Source organism: Oreochromis aureus, linkage group 3 (assembly GCF_013358895.1).
Source record: "Oreochromis aureus strain Israel breed Guangdong linkage group 3, ZZ_aureus, whole genome shotgun sequence".
NCBI lineage: Eukaryota > Metazoa > Chordata > Actinopteri > Cichliformes > Cichlidae > Oreochromis > Oreochromis aureus.
The window spans coordinates 35,068,985-35,086,046 of NC_052944.1; positions in this window are offsets into that span (position 1 = coordinate 35,068,985).

The following is a 17,062-nucleotide window of genomic DNA, read 5'->3' on the forward strand; positions in this document are numbered from 1 at the left end:
TGCGGCTTAGTGCGGGTTTAGAGGGGTGATAGAACCGCGAGTGGAGCAGCGGATTGAGGAGATGAATCCTGTTCCTCTGCTAGATTTAAGTTGGTCCTCTTCCTCTAACGTGTTAAACCTTTCCAGGCTTTTTGTTCCATCATCAGCACAACTAAGCCTATTAGAGAAGGGCCTTACTTTCAGCCCAAAGCCGCATAGTTTCTCCCGAGAGCTACTCCGACGGGATTTACATTATTATCATAGACGATTAAAGTTGAGGGACTACTTTGATAATGATGATTTTTGTAGAGAGCCCTTTATTCAGCCATCCGTTTGGGAGCCGGAGTGGGGAACCTTGAGCGAACCGCTCAGAGATCTAATAAAGAGGGATATCCATTTATTTCATTCATTCTGGCCGCAGGTGGGTGGGGAGGGCGGTCTCTTGAGGGAAGAACGGCAGGCTCTGAGGGAACTGAAGGAGAATGAAAACATTGTGATAAAACCGGCGGATAAAGGATCAAAAATAGTCATCATGGATAAACAACAGTATAGATTGGAGGCCCAAAGACAGCTGGGTAATACAAAGTATTATAAATGTATTTCACATTCGATCCAATCTGAAGTGCAGCGGAGAATCAGGAAGATCATTTATTCATTGTATTACAATAAACACATTTCCGCTAAACAACGTGACTATTTATTGGGCCCGGATGATCCCCGCCCGCGTTTGTTTTACCTTTTGCCTAAAATCCATAAGAGCCCCGATACTTGGACCGTTAAATTTGAAATTCCACCCGGGAGGCCGATTGTCTCGGACTGTAGTAGTGCTACATATAATGTTTCGCAATATATTGATTCTTTTCTCGGGCCGTTATCTAATAGGCACCCGCGCTATCTTAAGGATACGTATCATTTTTTAAATATCATTCGCTCTATGTCAGTGCCCATCAATGCATTTTTATTCACAATAGATATTGATAGTTTATATACGAACATCAATACCCAAATGGGTCTGAGGGCAGTCAGCAACATCTTCCGCCGTTATCCGGATGCTGCGCGTCCGGACGCGGAGATTTTGAAGCTGCTAGAAATCTGCCTGGTTAATAATGACTTTCAATTTGAGAATAAAGTCTATTTACAGATGGAGGGCACGACGATGGGCCAAAGATACGCTCCTTCATACGCGAACATTTATATGAGCGAATGGGAGAGAGAGGCGCTAGCCAAGTGCCCGTTACAGCCAGTATTTTATTTGCGGTTCTTGGATGACATTGTGGGCGCACGGGGAAGACGCTTTCCATCAGTTTGTACATATATTAAATACACACCACCCATCAATAAAGTTGAAGTATGAGTATAGCCATAATGAGATTAATTTCTTAGATACTACTGTTCTTTTTGAGGAGGGGAAGGAGGAGAAGAGGCTACACACGAGAGTATACTTTAAGCCCACCGATACGCATGCGCTCTTATATAAATCCAGTTACCATCCACCTCACACGTTCCGAGGGATTGTGAAATCACAGATACTAAGGTTTCACAGGATATGCAGTAAAAGAGAGGATTTCAATAATGCAACGCGTATATTGTTTAAAAGTTTGAGAAGGAGGGGCTATTCACGTTCCTTTTTGAGGAGAGTATACAGAGATACACTCTCGAACCTCTGCACTCCAAGCGCGCGTGAGGAGGATGATAAGGGCACTCCTCTCGATCCAAGCGCCATCGAGGATGAAGTTGAAGGGGATAGTCTTTTACCTTTTGTCAGTACGTTCCATGAGAATTACAAACCTTTTCTTGCCGGTGTCCAACAGAACCTTGGTGACATGAAAACTCGGGGTCGTGTATTTGAGGTACGTTTGATTAAGGCCTTTAGGAAAAATCCTAGCTTGGGTGACCTTTTGGTTAGGGCCAAACTGGGGGGGAGGGAAAGAGAACCACCTGATGCACTCAAGCGCTGTATGACATATAGCCACATGATTAATAATCCACACAGCGGGGCCTCTTGGGTGGTCTCTGGAAGATTTTCCTTGGAGGTAAAAAATGTGGTTTATGCAATACAGTGTAGGTGTTGTGGGTTAATGTATGTGGGGGAAACTGGGGCCTGCCTGAGAGCGCGCTTGCAGCAATACCTGTATGCCGTACGGGCAGGGGAGCCGCGTTCCACAGTGGCCATCCACTTTAGGGAACACCAGTGTTGGGACTAACGCGTTATTAAGTAACGCGTTACAGTAACTACGTTATTATTGTGGTAACGAGCACGGTAACTAGTTATTATGCCAAAATCAGGAACGCGTTACTCGTTACTGGGATTTAGATAGGCTCGTTATTCGTTACTTCGTGTGGTGGATATCGCGGAGCTTCCACAGATTCAGTAACATTAGCAAGTGGTGGAAGCCAGCAGGTGGATGAAGGAAAAGGGAGGCAAGAGGAGAGACCCGAAGCGGCTGCCCGTCCGAGTGTCAGGTGAACTGAACTTCAGGTAAGAAGTTATGACCTGCAGTCTATCTGAGTCAGATATAAACCAAGTTTAGGTGGAGTTTATTTTCGGTATGCTGACATTTTCGTACTGCGTGCTAGCTAGCATGACGGAGTTTATATACAGCTGGGTGGGTGCTATGTTACTGATGTTGAACTTTATTTTGTTCATACGCTTAATTATTAGAGTTGCCAACCGTCCCGTAAAAAACGGAATCGTCTGGTATTCAGAGAAAATATTATGCGTTTCGTACTGAGGTGAAAAGGAACACAGTTTGTCCCGGACTTCAGCTACAATGAAAAACACACAAAGCTGAAGCTGCACAGCTGCCTCTTCTTCTCTCATTCTCTCCCCCCTCCCTCTCCTGTTTCTACTTCAATCATGAAACTGATCAATGATCAGCTGATCGGCTTTTGTCTCTTGTTTGTTTATCGCCCACTTTGCGCCAGAAAGAAGAAACCAGCGGATGTCGCGTTAAACAACAGCAGCACGTTTAAGCTTGATCAGCTGTTGTTAGAATTTATGTAATATTAATTTCTAGTATCAGCTGATGTTTGCTGGAGCCACAGCTGTAAAGCTGCTGGTCATGATATCGGTTTGGATATGTGGTGAGAGGGAAACATGCAGATGAAACCAGGAGATGTCCTTACTGAATCATCAGAGCTGAACAGGTGATGGAGAAACAGATTTACCTTTTAGGTCACATGAATGAGTTGACGTTATGAACTGTTTCTGAGAGACAAATAACACCAGGATCCTTTTCTAAGTAGCTGACAGCTGGTAACTGTGCAGGGGCGGGTCTAGCAAAGTGATGCCAGGGGGGCAGGTAGGGCATTAACAGGGAAAGGGGGGCACAAAGAAATACTTTTCATTGTTATTCTCATTTCAAATGTCTAGCTTTTAATAAATAATTATCTGAGTCTTACAACAAACAATTGATAGATTGATACATATATACCATCAAGACAGTGTACATCACTGTCACAACAGTGTTCGTTTTCATTCAAAGGCTTTTTGATTTTTCCTATAATGGCGGGCCGGTCTGTAGTGAAAATGCCCGGGTCGATTTTTTTGTCCCAGTCCAGCTTTGTATGCACCTCATCTGCAGTCTGGTGTTACCTACATCTTCCTATTCAGAAGGCAGAATTTCTGAGTTCTGAGTACAATCAAAAGCACCACGACTGCAGTTTTTGTGTTGGATGTAAAAAGCAGGCTAGAATCATGGCGGCAGTCGACGACGGTCCAGGCGTGGGATTTCTCTCGTGGAAATGTGCACATTATTTTTTCCTTTCTATTGGCAGGTGGCACAGTGCACGTGTGGCAAGTAAGCAAGCTAGAAGACTGGCAGTCTTGCTGGGTATCCAGTTACGGAAGCAACACATTAACAAGAGAATTCTGAGTAAAACCAAAGTTACTTTCCCTAGTAACTAGTTACTTTTAAAGTAACGAGTAACTTGAAGTAACTGAGTTACTTTTGATGGAAGTAACTAGTAATGTAACTAAGTTACTAATTTAAAGTAACTTACCCAACACTGGGGAACACACAGAGGAGGCCCTGAGCATCATGGGCCTGCAGGCCAATCCGGGTTGGTCGGTCGGTCAGCGGAGGAGGATGGAGAGGATCTGGATAGACAGATTGAAAACTTATATGCCAACGGGTCTGAATGTGCCTGCCTGAGAAACGGTTGTGAGAAATAAGTTTCTCTGGTTCAACAGATAACAGAGGCAGTCAGGCTTGCAGCCTCCATTTTGGCCTGTTCAATTTTCTAAAGTCAAAGTTTCTTTTGGCTGGTTTTCAGCTTTGCTGTAATTTACCAGTGGATGCTTGGGACTGCGGGTGTACCGTAATTGAGATTTCTCATTTAATAGCTTGGGTGGCAAAAGAGTTAGCCAGGAAGTCAAGAATAACACCAGCATTAAACTAGACAAGCAGCAGCAGATTGGTTCACAATAGTGTTGCCTGTGTAAAGTACAGCTAATGCAAAGTGTTGTGTTGAGCAACATGTGCCAGGTTCCCAGACATGGAATAAACCAGTGCTGCTATAAGCAACCAAGGTACTGTATGTCCTCTAGCTCACACAAAAACTAAGTCTCTAGCACAGCGTAATTTTACTTGCTTGATACTGTAAAAACTGTAGCATGAGTACAAAGAAGAAATAGAAAGAGTGATCATGTTTAATGATATTAGCCTCTTTTTGTTGGCTCCCTATACAGAAAAGGGAGCCTGGTCAGTGATTCTAGGTCTCCCCTAACCTCAAACAGTAACAGCAAATTGACACCATGGTTCTGTTCGGAGGTTCTTCCTGTTAAAATGGAGGTCTTCCTTTCTACTTTTCTCTTTAATGTTTGGTATAGAGAAAAGTTTTATAGAGAAAAACCCATCCAAGCACTTAGTGACAGTGGAAGGTTTAACTAAGCTTTGAACTGACTGAAAATAGTCAAATGTTTTGTTGAAGCAATTAATATGGGCCCATTGATCATTCAAGAATGAAAAGGGCACATAACTTGCAAAAATATATCATTCATTCCCATTTTTTTTGTTAAATCTTTGAAAAATGCCAAAGATAACTCAGTTTAACAAGCATAAAATAGTATTTTGAATAAACAATTTAATTTCCAAAGAGCTACTAAAGCCCCTTTTCCATTAGGTCCTACTTGGATCGACTCGACTTCAAAAATGGTGGTTTTGATTTTTGTGAACAAGACGCTCTAATGATTAATTGAGTAACTCTACTGACCAGCCGATCGGTGGCAAGCAGTCTGACGACGTCATATTTTAGTACCTGCTCAGATCACTTGGAACCCCAGACGAGCAGGTACTAAAAAATACCTGCTACCAGGTAATATGACCTAATGGAAAACCCTGAAAGCTGTGGCAAACCATGCCGAATCGATCCAAGTAAGTACTAATGGAAAAAAAAGTGGCTCAACAAAACTTTACATGTCTCAGCATGGAGTGCAGTGTGTCTTTTAAAAAAAAAAATCGAGGATTCTGGACAAGTGGGGGACAAAATAAGAAGTGACAGGCTGAAGAAATTTCTATAGCATCTGAAATTCAGAGAAGAAAAAATTCCGGCAAAGACCTGACACAGGAACTGGGAGATGCATGTGGACTTTTAGGTGATCTATCTGCTGTTCACTGAAACCTCATCAAAAATGATCTAAACTGAAGGTTGGTTGTCAAGGTATGGTTGAAGTATGCCAAATTACATACGAAGTGGCCAAAAACTCAGCGACCAACGGTCTTATGGAGTGATGACTCCATGACTGATGACTGTGGAATTCTTGGTTCAAATGTTCATCAGTATCAATGGAGGAAATCAGGAGAGAGTCACAGTAGTGAGTGTCTACAGCCTTTTTACAGGTTTTGGGCTGATTTCAGCCAAAAACTTGATGGAAAAAATCGTGTCAGAATTGATGGAACACAGAAAAGTACCATGATATTTGATCCACCATGCTGAAAACATCCGATTGCCACACATTCGTTTTACAATGATCCCAAACACACTGCCAATGCAGTAAAAAAGTAAATTCTAATCTCCGCTTCAGTCACCTCACTAACTAAACAGCTTGTTTACCACACACAGTTTCAGGCACAGATGCAGGCAGGGCATCTGTAGCATCGCCCTGTTGAGGGTTAAACTAGTTTATTTCATCTTAATATTATGGTAGTTGCTTAGTTTAGGGCTTCTGGCAATTATTGTCTGCGCCCTCTTTCACCTGATAGTTTACTCTGGGCTTTATACTGATGTGTGGAATAATGTTAATGCCAGCAAAGGGATGTGTTTAAAGCCCACAGTTTCACAATTTTTTGCATTCTCTCCACACATGACCCTTATGCTCTATCAACAACAAGTTTTCAGCAAAGACAGAGTGCTCATCATTGTGTTTTAGCCATCACTAAAGTCCACCTCAAGCTCTCGGCTGTGATTGTTGTGCAACGCTCCGAGTAGCACTGAGCACTCAGTCATCCCGAGCCCGGTTTATTCTCAGCTCTTTCATCTCGAAAGCATCAGAAACCAGATCAAGTGCTTCAGAGACAACATTTACCCTGAGGTGGTCAGAAACGAATTGTACAGTCTACCCACTCATACACTGAACGCAGCAGAACTGTCCTGTTACAGCTGCTCGTTTTTATCATTTCAATCATCTCTTTAATGCAACAGTTGTTTTTATTGTTGTTTTTATTGCCTTTAAATGCCCCCGGTCTCTTATGCAATTACTGTTATGTCAGTTTTAATTGCGCTTTTAAAGCCAGAGTAATGAAATTGGTTATATTTGCTGCTTATGTGCAGTAATGTTAATGAGAGGGGGGGGGGGGGCAAGGAACAAGCTTGTCGTGTACTAAAAATATATATATAGTTATATATTTTCTCCATTTGAACTACTGAAAATTATTGACATTTATTTACCTGCATTTAATCTACACTCTGTTACTATTCATCTTTAAAGATGACTGATTGGTCAGTTAATTTACTTTAATTTCAATGTCATTTATTCATTAGATTAAAGTCATTTGGGAGATGCTTCATTCTAATCAACTTATGTTTTCCCCCAAGTTCATACACATGTATAAAGAATAATCTGTGCCTTCTTAATGGACACTTTGACATGACAGAGTATTGAGGTGCTGGACATTTTTGGAAATGCTTATTGGCTTTTTTGTTAAGAGTTAAAATTGGTGCTCGTAACTGAAGCGGTGATCGAAGCAGCAATTCTACTCTTCAGCATCTCTAAAGCTGAAAAAGACAAATAAATAAAATGATAAAATTCATCAGTTGGATATACTTTTCTTGCCTATGACAGTTATAATGAGGTTAGCTTAGTTTTCTGTATGTAACTATGTTAATGTTCAATTTTTATAAAGATTGTGGAAAAAACTCCCCCCAATATACAGTCCTGTGAAAAAGTAAGTAGTTCCTTATTGCTTCCATAATAATTAAAATCATAAGTATCAACCAGGTACTGTTAAATAAATGCACTTCTTTATTTATATTTATTGATCATCAGCACCAACAGCACTCACGAGTTGATTTCCCAGCAAATTCCCCCCGAGGTCTCCTTGGCTATCCCAAATTTGTCTTTCCTAACCATTTCCTTTGAATGCTTTCCTGTACTTCCTCACTCTGTCACCAAGTCTCCTTGTCTTTTTTTCTCTGACCAAAGGACACATCAAACACCTGTACTGTCCCAGTCATCTGGTAATTCTTCCTCGAACCCAGAACCTGTCTCAACTCCTTTGCCTCGACCTCGTCTTTTTGAAGTAAAAATGGTGAAAATCCATCACTATTTAACCTTCTGCATCCCCGCCTAACACCACACCTACTCAAAACTCATCACTTCTGTTCCCTTTTCATCTATATATCCATTGAAGTCTTCTCCAAACACCACTCACCCCCCTAGGGACACTCTCCACCACCTCATCCAGCTTACTCCAGAATTCCTCTCTCTCCTCTGACATCCAACCTGTGGGGCATGCACACTGGAATCGCATTCAACAACCCTCCCCCCCTTTGATTTCCAGCTTCTGTCTGAAACTCTATTTCATCTCCACAACACTATTCACATACTCTTCCTCTTCAAGATTACCCTTACTCCATTACTCTTCCAAGCTACACCATGATTGAAGAGCTTAAATCTAACTCTGCTCTTCTTTTTCACCTGGTCTCCTGCGCACACAGTACATCTAACTTTCTTCTCTCTATCATATCAGCCAGCTCTCTCCTTATACATGATTTAAAGCCCCCACCTTTGCCTCAACATCCCCTTCTTTCCTCCTGCTGCCGCCTAACATGCTTTCCTCTTCTCTGCTTCCTCTGTCTTCAGCCAACAGTAGCAACTGCACTTTGTTGCACATTGGCTACGACCCCCACCCCAGCCTTTTTTAAAGCAGGTCCAACCTAATCCTGTAAAGGACAATCATTACCACCAGACTTGTGTCTGAGCCATACATACACACCCTTAAATGCAAGTCAGGCTTTATAGAAGCAATTAGTCTATTGTTTTCAGGGTTCAAATTGACACAGAGCATCATTGTTCAGATAAATTACCTAAATGATTTCATTTGTCCTCCGGTTGTGCTAAAACTACCCTCATTTTTTTCCTGCTTGCCTGGTTCCTTTGTTGTTTTTGTGTCAGTTTTCAGCCTCTCTTGCTCCCTATCTTACTTTCTTCTACAAAACTGTGAGCCCCAGGTCACTGAAGCTTTTTCAGGTTTCTATCAAGGACAACACCTAACTCATTAAAGCCAATAATGACCCTTTCATTGACTCACAAATGAATTGTTGGGCTAATTGTTTTTCATCGGCTCTCTTAATACCGTAATGATTTCTGCCCTCATGAAAACATCAGATTTTAATTATACTGTTCAGCCCAAGAATGAAAAAGCCAGCCAGCCTGTTAGTTAGCACACTGACTCACCTGCTCACACACTGGGGCACAGATATACACTTCTGCTAAAGCATGCACAAATACACATTGTGTTACACAAGTGGATACTCTCTTCTTTCTGTCTTTCTTGTACGGCACCTCGATGTAATGAAGAAGAAAATGTCTTTTCACTGCAGTAAATCTTGGCGGTGTCCTGGGAGGATTTCTTTTCAAGTCTTTGTGTTCAGGTTGTTAACAGCGAGTTCATTGTTTTCCAATAGCTGAATTTAACATGCTTGATTGGTAGTAACACCTATGGGGACACAGTAATTGAGTGATCTTCACTCAGCAATCCTTTCACAACAGTAAAGTGCAAGAATTGATTCGAGTTGAAGCTAAATCAATTCTGATCATAATCAGGATTTCTGAAAACAGGAAACAAAAAATTCTTAAATTATATAAATACAGTTAAGGTCTCTTTACCCTAAACTTATGGTTGGTTAAGTGTAGATTTCTTTTCTAGTGTGTATGTGTTGCATCATACGTCCCAGATTGACATATAATAACCACAATTTGCAGCTCACAAGAGAATGAACCACTTGTGATGAGAATACAGATGCTGCAGCATTTCACCTTTCAGCTGTGTGCAGCCTGGGGAAAGGGTTAAGGCTGATATAGCGCTTAGGGAACCAGAAAAGGGTTGTCTTTGTAAATCTGTGCAGTTTAGCTCAGAGCACGAGTGCAATTCATCACACACTATGCACTGCAAGCTCCTCTCTATGTTTGTGACAGTCAATCCGGTGTCTTGAGAATATGGGAACTGTGTTTGTTTTAGTACAATGGCTGTGTTCGCTACAAGAAGCAGTCTAACTCCTGTTCAGCATAGCTCAGCACAAAAGTCCTGAGGAAACTGATGGCTTCCACCAAATGTAAAGAATAGATATTGAAACAACTCCAGAATCATTATACGCATTTGAAAGTGCAGATTCAAAGAGTTAAGAATTTTCTGTGGTGGCCTTGAATAAGCCCGCCCCCCCAAAAAACTTACTGAAACTGTAAAAGAAAACATGTTACATTTTGGAATTTATTAGATGGACAGAACAGTCAGTTTTTTTTAGTCAGGGTGTTGGATGTGGGAGAAATGTGCAGGTTTAAACACCCAAGTAACTGTGAAAATGGCCTAAAGTATTGGTTTAAAGTTGCAGCTAGCTTAGACTTGGTCACTGCTCACAGCTGACATGTAGCCTAATCCTGAACTCAGCTGCCAGATGATTGTAAGTGCAATTGTGTGGAACAAAATGCAGCTAGTTTAAATACTAAGGGTTTATGTATCAGGATATATTTAAACTATTATTTGGTCATAATCAGGACTTAAAATACAACCTGAGATGAACAACAGCACATGACATATTACTTGACTTGGCACCAAAGGAATTAAGAGGGTAAGTAGCAGCTAGGTGCTGCTAATCAAACACACTTAATTAACTGACAATGAGCATCTCTATAAAAGCAGAGCTTTTGTTGCTTTCTGTTCTTGAGCAAGGTGTGGCTGTAACCCGGACGTAGAGCATGTACTAATCATAAGGTTGGAGGTTTAATCCCTGGCTGCTCCAGACTGCATGCCAAATACCCTTGGGCAAGGTACTAACCTGAAGTTGCTCTCCAATGTATCTATAAAGCGCTTTGAGTGCCCAGATAGATGAACAAACCATATGACTTTCAGTGCAAATGTGGTGCTGTGCACTTTGGGTTAGTATCTTCGGGTGCACAGCACCACATTTGGTAAATGGACTGATTTTTACATAACTATTTCTACTCTGAGGACTTTAAGCAGCTTGTTTTTAACTATCATGCACACATATTCAATGAACCTTCTGATTGGTGGCTGTACTTCCTGAGCTACAGCTCTGCCCATACTCTTTCTACTGAACTAGTCAGGCTTCATGTGATAAAAGCCAAACACAACATGTTTTCTACATTCAAACGTGAGGCCATCTGTCTGACGGCTGAAGCGTGGATGAAACTGGCTCATGCAACTGAACAACGATCTCAAGCAATCTTCAATACACTGAAGCACTGTCGTAAATAATAGTGGCTCACAGTGGATTATCTACCTCCATTTCACCCAATCAGTGCCATCCTCTTCTATAACACCAACTCTCTGCATGTCCTCCTTCACTACATCCAGGAATCTCTCTCGTAGTCTCCATCTTTTCCTCCTGCCTAGCAGCTCCATCTCCAACATCATTTCTCCAGTATATCCACTGTCCCTCTGCATGTGCAGATCTCTCTACTGCCTTGTAAAACTTCCCTTTCACTGACTTGTATCCTTCTGTCACAAATCACCCTTCTACTTTCATGTCATTATCTTTAAATTTTGAGTTTGTGCTGCTAATATGTGGAAAAGCAATGTGTTTAATATGCAAACAAAGTTATTTATTATACAGAATTGATTAATTTAATTTGATTTCATTTAATAAATCTAAAGGATGGAATAATCATCTGATTATTTTATTTAAGGGAGTCAGCAGGATCAGCTGGTAGAAATATTATATGCTCAAGTTTCTTGCAGGTTGTAATGCTTAAGCTCTATGGACATTTTATGATAAAAACCTGGAGAACTTTCTGAGTTTTTATGTGTCACTGAACAACTTTTGTTCCAACAGTTCCAGCACTGGAGTTAGGCTTTCACTCTCACAGGAATGATAAAAGGAAACCCAACAAAGCCCTGCTTCGTAATGATAGGACTGAAAACCACTACTAACCAGTAAATTCGTCACTGCCGATGGTGACCAGCTTTAAGTAATGAGGAAATGAGACAATCATCAATCAAAATCAGCCTTCCAGAGGCCAACTCTGAATGTGAATGACTCGAGTCCTGTGTTGGCGAAGCATGTCGTCTCATCTCTTGTAATTTACCACCATGATTATCTGAGCGAGACGCGGGGCCATTCAGAGCCAGACTCAATCATCTTCAGAATATGAATGAGAACTACAATGACAATTACCTTCATTAGTCAGAGTGCCAGGACTTGTACACACTGTGTGATATCTCGGCGTAAAACAGTATCCAAGTGATAGTAATCTACAGTAAATGAGTTATGGGAGCAGTGCAGAGCTCACGTTCTTCCAGTCTGCTGAAGGATGATTACAGTGTTTGTGATCAAAGTCGGACTCGGTGTAGGAGAAAATTACAGATGCTGAGTGAAGCTGTCTGCAAAACAGTTATTCATGGTTATTTGTGATGACTTACATTCGTGTAAATCAGAGGGCGTGTCTATAAGTTTATACTTTGCAGAATACCGATGTGAATTTTAATGTCTAACTTGGCTTTAAATAAGCTATTGTGTGTAATGATAAAGGTTCAGCATTTAAATAATGAAATTTCGCCTCTCTGTGAGGGAATCCTGAAAAATGACAAAAAAAAATTAATATCAGAGCTATCTGATCATATTCCGGTTTTCTGCAATGGCTTAAAGCTGTATTGTAGATTTTTTTTTTCATCTTCTGTGCTGCACATTATCTAACAGTGGAATCAATGCATGATAAAAAAAAAAAAAAAAAATCACATTTTGTTCATTTGTGCACCTATTTTAATATAAACCCGTCACAGACACATCTAACACCCACAGCACTTTGGAATAATTAAAATATGCATCACCATTTACCTGCAGTTTTACGCAAGTGCAATCTTTGTTCCCTTTAATGGCACCAATTTGTTTTTTTTGTCAATGATGATATATTTTTGTCACGGCTCGGGGCAGCGGCCGTGTGAGGTGTGGAAGGAGGACTCAAATGCAGCGCGTATTAAGACGTGAGGGTGATTTATTACGAATACCAAACATAAAGTGGAGATGGTAAAACAGAACCAAGGGTGAACTAAACTGGGAGAAACTAAACCAAAGAGCAGCAAACCTGAACATGGAGGGAAGACAGCAGGGAGAGCAGGCAGGGTGACACAGGGGATGAACACAGACGACGCGACGAGGAACTGAGGGAAACACACACTATAAATACACAGAGGGACACTGGGCAATCACATACAGATGGGAGACACAGCTGGACCTGATTAACCTGACGAGACAGGGGAACACTAACACCAGAGACCAACAGAGGGAGCACAAACCCAGAAACCCAGTATCTAAAATCCCAAAACACAAACCATCCCAAAACAGCCCGCAACTAATAACAATAAATACCCCAAACACAAAATCCCTGAGTCATGGACTCAGGACCATGACAATTTTCTTTTGGTCTTAAGAACTTGTGTTTTGCTTCTGACATTCACTTGGATCAAGAGAAAAACGAGAGAATCATTTATTTTAACATTGTTTGTTAGGCTGCTACAAAGTAATTTCAATTTAGTTTTATATATACAGCGCCAAATCACAGCAACAGTCACCTCAAGGCGCTTTATATTGTAAGGTAGACCCTACAATAATACATACAGAGAAAAACCCAACAATCATATGGCCCCCTATGAGCAAGCACTTTGGCAACAGTGGGAAGGAAAAACTCCCTTTTAACAGGAAGAAACCTCCGGCAGAACCAGGCTCAGGGAGGGGCGGGGCCATCTGCCAGGACCAGTTGCTGTGAGAGAAGGAAGACAGGATAAAGACCTGCTGTGGAAGAGCAGTTATAATCTTATCCATTCTCACTTCTTTCTGTCAGTGCCACCGTTACCAAATCATGCATCATATCAGGTCCTTTCATTCCTGCTGCTATCCTTCTGTCACTCATCTACACCTGCTCCACCCTGTCAACACTCTGTTGTTCACGTCTCTCTTGTGTCTGTGGTAGGAGTGGCCTATACCCTGCAACTGGTTAAGGTGTGAGAGGTATGGGGACAGAAAAGGGGCACAAAAGTGAATAAACTAAACAAGTCTACAGGAGAATGCAGATATTTCATGATATGCAATAGTAGCATTTAAACACATGGGGGTGAAAGAAAGGGCAGAAGTGATGTTGACTCATGAGTGGTCACCCGGCAGTCTGAGTATATCGCAGCATAGATAAGGCATTTTTCAGGGTCACCTGTTCTAGACCAAACTATAAACTAATAGACTACTAAACTACTACTAAGCTACTATAGCTTGAGGGTGGGTGTGGCCATCAGTGGAAAACAAACAGACAAACTGATCCAACCACATAATATCATTGGGTGAGGTAAAAATGAGGTGGTCCTAGTGGGTGACAGAGTATGAGGCACATACCAGGAGGCTGCATCTCAAGATCAACTACAGGCCAACTACAGGAGTAATGGGGTAGCTGTCAACTAACCAGCATCTACTGCAGAAGGAGATCAGGTGAGATCACCTCCATCATCATCTACAGACACCTTGTTAGGACTTTTACTTCCTCCTTGCTGCAAACCAAATTTGTAACTGAAAATAGAATAAAATGAATCACCCGGAGACACAAAGCCACATCAGAGTTCTCTGTCTTAATTGAAATAAACATGTATATAAATAAACAGGAGTGTAAATGTGTTTAAGCCTCTAGCCAAGCCAGAGGCAGATGGAGAGAGCAAACAAGGGTTAGGGACAGATGTGTGTGTGTGTGTGTGTGTGTGTGTGTGTGTGTGTGTGTGTGTGTGTGTGTGTGTGTGTGTGTGTGTGTAGCAGGGTGGGGAAAGGAAGAACATCTTTATAAATAATAGACAACACACTCATGGAAGAAGAAGGTAATTAGAAGAATGAAAAGAGAAAGAGACAGAACACAGAAAAAGTAGAAATAGTAGAAAAAAGGAGCGAAACAATACAGATTTCTGTTTGATCGTCCTGGTGCTGAGTCTAAACAGACTCAGGGGAAACATACAAAAGTCTCACATCATACCTAAAGTTGTGTATTAGGGTTTTGAACAGTTTAACAAATGTATAAGATCAGCTGAGCTAAAAAAATGTCCCCTGAATGTGCACACAGCCAGAGTAAGTCATGTTCACATACAGCACATTGAGGTGTTTGGAAAAAGCCACTTTTTCACTTGGTATTTGATGATCCCAAACTTAAGCCAGAAGCCAAGCCAGTTTAGAAGTTCAAACACATTTAGACATGCCTTCAGAACTAGACTTTTTCCATTCTTTGTACTGGAAGTGGAACTGAAGCAGCAGACTCACTTTCCAAGCAGATCTGTTAACCACTACACTGTTGGCACGACTTGTAGACAATCTGCATAACGCTCCCAATTTGCAAATCCTAGAGTCAGCAAGATGTAGTGCAAACGCTTAATGATGTCTTTAAAATGTGTTTAATTTCATGCTGAAGCATGAAAAACAGCCAGTCCAAACGCCCGAGCTGCGGTCTCTGAAAATGGGAGCGGCAATCTCTCCTTATATACAAAGTGAGAAACAAAGAAACACATTCCACATTCCACCACTATCCCAGCCTCCTCCCCCCAGAGAGAGTTACAACCTTGTTTTTCACTTAACAGTCACATGAAGATATACCTCCTGAATCCCCACCCAGGGCCTCCCTCCTCCTTAAGGGCCAGAGAGGGGTCTCACTATCACTATACCTACTCTACAATATCTAACTGTGTGTGGAATAAAGTATAAAACACATATATGTTGCTATCTTTTATATCTAATACCTCATACGTACTATTGTCAGAACACATGATCAGTTGTTTTTGTAGATGTTAAATGACCTGAAATGACAGTAGATTATATTCTGTGTGCTGAGGGGACTGACCTTCAGAGTTCACGTACATTTTTGGATTTCACAGTTCATCCCTGTTGGTGGCTGAGGTCAGCGTGGACCACAACCCGTTGTGCTTATTATTTTGTATTATACACCAGATACCATGCCAGCAACTTATGTATTAAGTCTGGTTCTCTGCTGCAAGTTTTACATTTATGGAAGGGGTGTCACGCAGTTATGAATTTGTTTGGGAAGCGATGAGCGCTCATATTAAAAAGATGCAAATATGTATTTCCGGATGACTAAATTTACAGTCTGAGCATGTGCAGCAGTCACGGAGCAGTCAGTGAAATGTAAAATAGAAGGAATCAGTACAAATAAGTAGAGGATTCATAAGCAGACACAAGTACCTCACTATATGAGTATATGAAAGCATGACACATCGAGATTCAAAAGACTAATAGATTTCACTTGATGTGAAATGCATGTTTGCTAACTGGTATCAATTTTAAACATCTCTTTTAGACTTTTACTGACATGTAAAGTAGATTTACTATATTAGTGTGCTGTATTAGGGTGTCTTATACAGCTCTATGTTTCTAGTCATATGTATCAGGTGGTACAGGTAAAATTGTCACATTTCTTAAAGCATTTTTAAAATTATAATTGAATAACCTTTATGCGTAAAAAATCATTATAGCTGACCTGCAAAGTCTGTCAGGAGTTAAAGTGAAATTCCTCATTGGCACCAAATTGTCTTGACTGACTTGAATTTTTAATAGTTATTCGAAAGTCTTTCCATTTCTTTTTTATACACAATACAGTAGATATAGGGAAAAAGTACACATTGTATTACAAGCAAGCATAAGCCTAGTAGTGTATGTTTACTAGCACACAAGAGTGACAAATATTAATTTAAAGTGTTGAATGCTGAATCACTACTCATCCTGCCACTCCTGTTTATTTGGCCACAGACTCTCATCAACCTCCAACCTTTCAGTTTAACAGGGACGGAACCGCTGCGCATCCCCAGCCATCTGCTGTTATGCCATCACAAGCAGCGAGCACGGCAGCAAGCAGAGACAAAGAGGTTTTATTGGCTATATACTATGTACCTCCACAGAGAAAAGGTTTTCTCAGGTCGGTTTCAAAAAGTGGTAAACCAGATTTCACCAAACCTCATTCTCAGGTGTCAGATCTGATCAGATCATTGTACTGGCTTGGAGTCAGCCTCACACTGTAGGATACAAAAATACTGTATGATGAAATGGTGTGCATGTGTATTCATACAAATCTTTGTGATTTCCTTCTATGTTAGGCAACAGCAGTTTTCAATTTCGACTTTAAAATCCATTGTGTTGCAGTGGAGTTGCTTGCAGTGTGTAATAAATCTCTGTGGTTTTGAGAGAGTGACCAGTATGGTGCACATGCATTATGGTCAGTGCCAAACTTGGTGTAAAGGTTATTACATTTCCTGTGGCTGTTTCAAAATATATGCCATCCATTTTGCTGGTTCAGTGCTTGTACATTGAGCAGAAGGAGTATGTTTGCAAAAGAAATCCCATAATACAACTCTGGCAGTAAATCTGTTATTGATGA